Source organism: Poecilia latipinna, unplaced genomic scaffold (genome assembly GCF_001443285.1).
Source record: "Poecilia latipinna isolate Pla-1442-1.1 unplaced genomic scaffold, P_latipinna-1.0 Scaffold346, whole genome shotgun sequence".
NCBI classification, from domain to species: domain Eukaryota; kingdom Metazoa; phylum Chordata; class Actinopteri; order Cyprinodontiformes; family Poeciliidae; genus Poecilia; species Poecilia latipinna.
In genome coordinates, this window is record NW_015112962.1 from 353,152 (window position 1) to 361,975 (window position 8,824).

The 8,824-nt window shown below is 41.8% G+C and overlaps 1 long non-coding RNA gene across 1 annotated transcript; it reads right to left on the bottom strand.

The window, feature by feature from the left end:
• Window positions 1-671: 671 nt before the first annotated feature.
• On the bottom strand, window positions 672-4,710 carry LOC106949462 (uncharacterized). Its single transcript, XR_001425385.1, has 2 exons — window positions 4,385-4,710; window positions 672-1,578 (listed from the first exon to the last, which is right to left on the bottom strand). It is a non-coding gene; the product is annotated as an uncharacterized LOC106949462 (long non-coding RNA).
• Between the last annotated feature and the right edge of the window lie 4,114 nt (window positions 4,711-8,824).

The following is an 8,824-nucleotide window of genomic DNA, read 5'->3' on the forward strand; positions in this document are numbered from 1 at the left end:
AGTCATTTGTAAAAAAAAAAAAAAAAAAAAACTGAAAAAAGGGGGGAAACTTCTCCAGGGAGGAAAACCTCAACTTGCAGCAGCACCGATTAAAATACATCCACCCTGATAAAACTAAGTGGGATCAATGCAACTCCATTGGACAATAATCTGATCGACTGCACCTTTCATCTTCAAAAGCGAGACCGGCGAGCTGAAAGCGTGAGCACGGCGGCCGGAGCAGAGAGAGAGAGGGAGGCGTCCCTCCTTCCCACTTTGTGACTCAACATATTAAAGCTGAGCCGGGAGGAATCCAGAGACGAGGAAGAGGAGGAGGAGAGAGGACGAATGTGGCGTAGTACAGCGCTGCAGAATCCCTCCCAGTCCTACACAAAGCCATGCCTGCACTCTGAACCTCGTGACTAATGGATGAGATTTGCTCTGTGCTCCTGCAGCTCGTACGGTCTAAAGTTTTCACCACAGATGAAATGGAGCACCGTTTTTATTCATCAGCCTCGATCAGTCGCTCTCTCCTACATATTCATCAGTAAACCTACCGTGTTTATGTAAAAACATGAATTTTTAAAATTGGCTTGCTTTCAAAAAGGAGACCTTCAAGTTTACATAATTTATAGATTGAAATTTAAGGGAGTGACGATTACTTTATATTTAGGTCTGACAAATATTTTTTCGAAGTGGAAGCAAACAAAAAGATTAAATTTGTCGTTTTGAAAGACGGAAATGTTGCATCACGGCTTGACATTTCTGCATGAGGCTGGGCCGTGCCGCGCTAAAAACGGGATCCTCATAAGTGAGAAAATGGAGACAAAACCAAGAGGACCTGCAGAAGTAACGGCAACAAAACATATTTTTACAAAGTCCTGACTGAACCACTGCAGGCATGTTTCCATCACGTCCCTGCTGTATTTCACAGCCTTTTCTACTTCTTGTATGTTGTTGTTCTGTATGCACTTTGACCTTACTGGACAAAGTGCTGTTCTTATTTTTGTATTGTTTTACTTTATTGTGTGAGTATTCATGCTTAACTTGCTGTGACACTTGGAGTTCCCCACTATGAGACAAAAAGATACGTCTATTCTTTAAATTTTTAAAATTTTTATTTGAAAATAATAGAAATTTCATCCTTTTCTTTCTACTTCACAAGTATGTCTTCCAAATCAGATTTATTGCTGTGACATGACAAAACGTGAAAACAATTAGCCACCTAGTCCGAATACGAGTCTAATCCTGCATATGTCGGTTCATATGTTCAATTACTTGTGCAGTGGACACACACACACACATACACAAAAACTCTCATTTTCTACCAAGTCAAACACCGACCACGAGAGACGGCATCGGTAACGGGAAGATCTGCGGTTTCCACTCCGTTGCCCACCTGAGGGTAATGACGCACATCTCAGCCTGAAGGCTCCGGCCATCTGCTCCGGCTCTTTGTGGCTGTGATTTCGCTTTGACAGCAGCTTATTTCCCACAATATATTTTCAGGATAACTATCCACCTCCAGGATTCCCACTCCTCGGCTTCCGTCAGCGTGAGGGGTATTTCATAATGCAGGCTGCAGCTTTGAGGAGGTTTCTGCAAAGGAGATGCACATGAGGGGGGAAGAAACTGACTTCACACAAGGAAGAAAAAATGAATGTGTCCGAGATATTTTTTGTCATGAAAGAAGGGGAAAAATTGTGTTGTTTTTTTTTTTTTTTCCAGATGGGAGATGCTAATATAATCACTTGAGCTTAAAATATTGACTCTCGCCACCGTCTCAGAGCCAGATTGAGGGAATGCCAGCAGGTCTGAAGTATGCAACATGGTGACTAAAAAAAGGCTGAGCGCGTCCTGTTGCTGCAGGACCGACATAAATTTAGACAATGTTTAGAAAAGATCCCATTACAAAAAATAACACCCTGCTGAAGAAATATATTATCCACAACTTCCTTTTTTTCCCCTTTTTATCAAACTTGATCCTGCTTTTATTATCATCTGTAAATTTTGACACCCAAAGCTTCATTTTTCTTTCAGATTAAGCAGAAATAAGGCTGAAACTCCCCAAAGGTTTCTATATTAGTTCCACAGCCTGAAGGAGGAATCCTAAAAAGCTGAAGCTAAAAGTATTGTTACCCCCCCCCCCACACACACACACACACACACACCTCCACCCATCCACCACTTCACCCCCAGCCAAAGAGGCAGAGGAGAGAAAAGACTGACGCAGAGCCAGCAGCAGCAGCAGCATTGATTAATGAAACAGACCCTGAGCTCTCAAGTTCAAAGCTGTATTTATTACCCGGCTCTCCTCTCAGCAGATGATGGAGTCTGCAAAAACATAAACTCGGTCAGAGAGAGAGAGAGAGAGAGAGAGATCGTACTATGCTTGTGTGACTCATTTCCCTTGATTGAAACCGATTAAACTCCTTCTGACGTTTACGCACTGTAAAAACCAGCAGCTCGGATCCACACAGACTGGGAGGTGGGCTTTTTTTTTTTTTTTTGGGGAATTTGACCTCGGGTAAATAATTGGAGCGCCGGAGCATCCTGCTGATCGGCAGGAATCTGCTGAATGACTCAGCGCTCTCAGCTGCAGCTCTCAGAGCAGACATCCATCACGTAGTAGTCTGTCGGCTGCCGGGCCGCCTGCTCTGACTGAGTCAGTCTGGGCAGGCGGAGGAAGCGACGCTGCTGCAGGGGGGAGAGTATTAAAGCTGACCTTGTTGGATGCAGGTTAAAGAGGAAGCAAATGTGGCTATTATCGAAAATCTAACTCGGCATCGGGGGCATCTTTTGTTTATGGTTTAAATAAAAACTTGACTTTTAAACTTAAATTATCAAAGAGTGAACTCAACACTTTAGTGTGAGGAATGCACCTGTAAGTGGAAGGTTTCTGCCATCGGTGGACCAGCCCGTAATTTATTTCGGTTCATTTCACAGCACAGAAGTTTGATGCAGCATGCCGAGTTATGTTTCCAACCCAAAAAATAGCTTATCTCATAATGTCTAATGTTGGAGCTGTAAAATTGGACTAATACCTGGACTACTAAAAAATTTAACAAACAATAACCTCAAAATGTCTAATAAGATTTGTATTTAATAACAGAAATTTTGGATTAAAACCACCATACTAGACAATTTGGAACTGCATGGGAGTCCCGCTCCTTTAAAAAGCATCAGACGTAAAATAAAAAATAAAAAATTCTATCATGTTCAACAACCCACTGCAGCAGCATCTGGTCAGTGACAAGTTAGTTTGCTACTACAGTTTTAATAGACTAAATGGAAAATGTATTTTATTGACAAACGAGTCAATATGGTGTAGATTAAATGTTTGTCACTTAAGATCGTTCCCTATGCAGATGATCAATGTTGACACCAGAGCTGGACAAAGATATAACCATATGTTCACGTAAAGTCCATAATAAGACACGTGACCTGATGTCTTTTTTTTTTATATATATATTTTCATATAGTTTTCTTGCCTTCTTCTTCGGGGGGGCGCACCAATCTTTCCTCCACCAAAACTCCCCCACCACATGATGCTGCCACTCCCCTGTTCAGAGCTGGAATGCTGTTTTTATGCTGCCGATCTCCATCATTTTTGACCAAATGTACTTGATGATCCATCTTGCTAACCCCTTCAGGTTTAGCTCTTTAAAGACCACAGGACACCGCCTCCAAAGTTAAAGTCTTTCTTCCTGTACTCTGGGTTTTGTTGCGTCTTCTCATGTCGTTTCCTTTAGAATAACGACGTTCTCTAGGTAGTTTAAACTTTTGATCTCAGGTTCGCATGTACCTAAAAGCAATTCTCAACGTGTGCAATTGGTGCTATAAAATGGGACAAAAAACCTATAAAATATTCCAAAGATGTAGTTTGAGAGGGATAAAAAAAGCAGTCTAAAACTGACAGCGTGGTTCCCAAAGAGCCGCCTGCTGAAAGACATGACCTCCATCTACTCCTGTTGGATTTTAGAACTGGTTCTTCTTGCAGCACTAACATGCTAATCCAATATGCAGTATGAAAAAGAGCGAAAAGTTAGCCTGTGTCCAACGTAACACTTTGATAGAGCTAAAGAAAACCATTTTTAATACCATTTTCTTGAATCCAAAGCAGAGGAGCAACACGGTCAAAGCATTTCCATACACCAGTGTTCTGAAGTTGATGCGCTCTAATGATCCAACTCGGCTACGTGCGATACTGTAAGTGACAGCTGACGCAGCAGCAGCACGTCTTTGCATCGACACATCGGCGGCTGAAGGCTGTTAGCGAGCTGATCTTGCAAGCTAATGGTAGAAGCATAAACAGCCACACACAGAGAAGTGTGCTCACTTTTCCACCGTCTGATCACAAAGGTGGCACCGGCTCGTGCTTTTTTTTTCTTCTTTTTTTTTTAACCTGAATGCAGGTGCTGTTGCTACGGCAACAGTGGATGATGCTGCCAGGGTGAATCATTAACTGACTGTCCTTTCACTCTGCGCCTCGGGATCGGGTCCTGACCTCCTCCACATCCCTCGATAAAACGGTGCCGCAGAAACCGTTAAGTCCTGCAGTTGCAAAAAGCATTTTTAGTTTTTTTTTTTTTTTTCTGGCAACTTTTAATTTCAGCCAATCTCTCAGCTCTGACTGAAACACCCGGATCCTCCTGCCCTGCACTCAAAATTAGAGGGCAGCTGTCCCAGGATTATCTTGTCCTGAGACAGATTCCTGAAATGTTCCGGACGGATTTACCAGCAGGGCAACGCCGGGGCGAGGGAATGCCGGGAGCCACTTATTCAGCTCGGCATACAAAAATATCGTTTTGAAATGTATCACTGGGAGGTTTGGAGGTTTGGTTTGTTTGTGTTATGAAATGAATCTGCCAAAGGGAAGACGTTACGCTTTACCTCCTGTCCTGCCTTATTTTAGCGTGGGTCATGCAAGGGTCAGAGGTTAAAAGTCGAGTGCTGTTGCCCTCTTAAAGATTTGTGCTATTCTTGTCACCTTTAAATGTTTCAGAAAATCAGACATATTTTATGTCGTATGTAGAGAAACCGAGTAAAATTAAAATGTTTCTCAAATGATTATTTCAAATAATTTCAAATTTAAAAATGTGATTATTTTTAAATTTATTTCCTCCACAAAAAAAATGCTAATATATCGTTGTCAGATTTTAACATATTGAAAGAAAAACAAGCTCTAGGAGATTTTTTTTTCTTAATCAGTGAAGCGTTTCAAAAATAAACTACTAATAAAAGTTTAACATTTAAAGTTAGAGTTGGGCGATGCTTCATGTCCTCTATGTTTTGGATTTGCCACTTGGGAAGTTGCAGCGAATTTTTTTCCCCCCCATTTTATTTTATTTTTTTATGGATACGTGTGTGTGTGTGTGTGTGTGTGTGTGTGTGTGTGTGTGTTTCCTCATGGAGTCAGTAATAGTAATGAGAAGCGTGACGGTCTATTTTGAAAAGTGTCCCAGTGAGCTGCACTGTATCCTCTATGGAAAACACGTCCACACCTCTTGTGGGTGTTAACTATTCAAGAGATTTCCAAGGACTGTCACACCCACACAGGACCTACATCTCTTCTAGGGGGGACGTGTCACTGTATTCTCTGAGATACTTTATTTTTTCTAGTAATATTACTCACTGACCTTACATGTAAACAAGTATTCTACTTCCTAGCAACAATGGAAAGATGTCTAATTGATCTCACTGGTGCTGCCATTTGTAGACTGTTTGAGGCCGAGATCGCTGCAGGATTACAGATGAATCCAACCGTCTCATTGGGGGGGAAAAGGTGTGCTTACTCACCTCCAAGCAGAGGTGACAGTCGGGCACGAATTACCATTCTCATTCTCCCCCTGCCGACATCGCAGCTCATAGCCCGCAGACACACATTTTAAAAACGGGAGACGGAGCGGGAGAGAGGGAGCACAGCGGGGAGCGTGAGTGAGCATTGGATGTTTGTGTTGCTCTGATGGATTTTGTGTGGAGAGAAAACAAATTTGAAATAAAAGATAACAAGAATGGGAGAGGTAGAAAAGATGGGATGAGAGGAGAGATGACGTCAGAGGATTTAAAAAAAAACAAAATCGATGATTAAAAGGTCACGAGAAATGACAGATGAATCCCTGGCTAAATAGCACCTTTTGGCAAATGGGAAACCAAGCCTGGCCTCTAATTGATCACAGGGAGAGGCAAGGAGAGCTGGAATTAAAGCTTAAAGAGACGTTTTCACTGAGAAACACATTGAACTCCACAAATGAACATTTACAAATATAGATTTTTCTGGGCTGACAAAATGTCCCACTGTGCAGTTAGAAATATAGCTGATCTGTAGGTGTTTGAATTTTTATTTTGTATTTTTATTGTTCCTGTCAGCTTCAAGTTTTTCCCTTTCATTTATGGTTTTTCCTGTGTCTTTACTTTTCTTACCTTTCTCGACTCTGAGCTTTGATGTTTTCGGTCCTCTCTCTGCCTGCCATTCTGCTCTCCTTCCCACCTGTTTTCCATTTCCTAATTTTCTCTGCCTGCTAGCCATGCGTTCAGTGAGGATCCAGTAGTATTCTCTGCCTTAAACTAGCATAATATGAAAATGGCATTCACTAGTAGGCTTGGGATATTTATTGTTTAGTGCTGCAGGATCAATTGTTAACATATCCTTACTGGTATAGTGATCTGCTCCTTGTAGATAATTGTAGGCATAGTTGAAAGACGACCTTCAGTTCTCACTGTTCAGATTTTTAATGGGGTGTGGTCTGGCTCCCCAAACTGTTTGGAGAAACAATAGATCTCCTGAAAGCTTGGTGCAGCTTCTGAGGTGTTATGGACATTGGCTCAAACCTTGGAGGATGAGCCATATTTACCTTCTTTAAATGGCTATGATTATAAAATAGTTTTAAGGACCTTCTTGCAGCACGGACCAGTTTCTGTCTTCGCAAAATGGAATTGGAGATCAGAACTGAACTTCTATAAAATGCCTGTGGTTCTAGTACCTGATTAGTATCACCAATAATTGCCCCATTATGGAAAATAACCAATCAAAGCCAGCCCATGATTCCCAGATGGGCTGAAAATAAGTGGGAATCCCCCAGGAAGAAGGCTGTGGTCAGGAAGGCCTGGAGGTGTCTGCATCACATCAGTGAAGCTAAGCTTTCCTACTTATCAAATACATTTAATCAACAGAGAGCACAGTGAGCCGTCCAGGTTAATCACTTATATTGCATTACTGGCCTTTTAACTTGGACACGATTCTGACTTTTGTGTGTAGGGTGGAGGGGAAGGAAAAGCACAAGCTCAACAAAATCTGTAATGAATAAAGGTAATTAACCAAACGGATGCATCGGGAGCAGCTTGCACAGTGCTGATGAGTTGATTCTACAGAGCTCAGCTGCAAACTTTATCTTTAGCTGCATATTAAAAGTCCTCTGAAACACAAACGGCAGACTGACTGCGTGTGTGTGTTTAGCTGCCCTCTGTCTGGGGTAGTGACCTGATGAAGTAGTTATCACTAATTTCAGTTAATAGCTGGGTAACAGCTTAATTATGAACAGCTTGAAAGAAAACGGGGCGAAGGAACCAGTGCTGCGGTATCACCAGTCTGACTGTTTCAGCGAATCAGCGGCTGGAAGAGGGGAATATTTCTGCTCTAAGTAAATCTAAACATATAGATAAGAGAGTGGGTAAAAGTGATTTAAAGTGTTTTTTTTTTTTTTAAAACCTCCTTCATTTCCACTTAACCCACTCACCATATGAGCCTCAGTTAAGGGTAATGAAGGAGCAAACTACTGACTTCCTCCCGTCTGGACATCAGGTTTTCCTGCACTAGAAAGACCGGGATCACAGATTTTAATCACAGACATGTCTCAGCTAGGGGCCTGTTATGGTGGGTGGGCCGCGCGTCTTGTTTCTACATCTGTTATTAACTCCATCCACTGTGGGGGTGAACACATGCTAATTATGAGCTTGCACCAAATAATAGAGATCAAATTTACTGAGAGTTTTGTAGAGTGATTACACATTAGGTTTAAAACCAGCCCTTTATCATCTTTGCATGCATCAAGCTAATTGTCATCATAACGTGTCGTTTTACATAATATCTGTTTTTATGCACATTTCCCCAAAACTTCTGCCAGTCTGAAACTAAGGCATTAAGAATTTAGTGATGGTTTTAAAAGCATTAGCACAATGCCATATTGGTGTCTTTGAACAGATTTACATTATTTCTAGTTCCTTCTTAACTTGTCTTTTAATACTGGCTGGTATTCATACCTTTTGAAATTTTTAAACATTTCCTGGCTTCATTACTTGACATTTTCTGGTGTGTAACTGAGCTGTCTTCCCTGGGATGCTTTAGAAGTAAATTCATACTGTTATTTTGACTGTTTATCTACATCAGGGGTCCCCAAACTACGGCCCGCGGGCCGGATCCGGCCCGCCACGTCATTTGGTCCGGCCCCCTGAACAATGCCGGATCTGGCCCGCCTCCTCGTACCAGAGAGCATTCAGTGTTTTTTTTCATATATTGTATTTTCCGGTTTATATGTGGATTTTTCTTCAACCACCAGGGGGCTTTTGAGCAAATGTGAAACTTACTTTCCCTCAATGGAATATATACTCGTCAGTCACCGTTTCACTCACGGTTTTTTCCATTTGCATTCTGGGTAAAAATCTATCCAAAAGTGTCGTACAAGAATTTCTTTGTTTTTTTTTACTGCAAAAACTAAGACCGGCCCCCGACCACAGAAAGGAACAGCTATGTGGCCCTCGCAGGAAAAAGTTTGGGGACCCCTGCATTAAAGCCTCAGGAATAAAACTGGATGAGAGGGGAGACGAACCAAATGGTAGTTAACGTTAT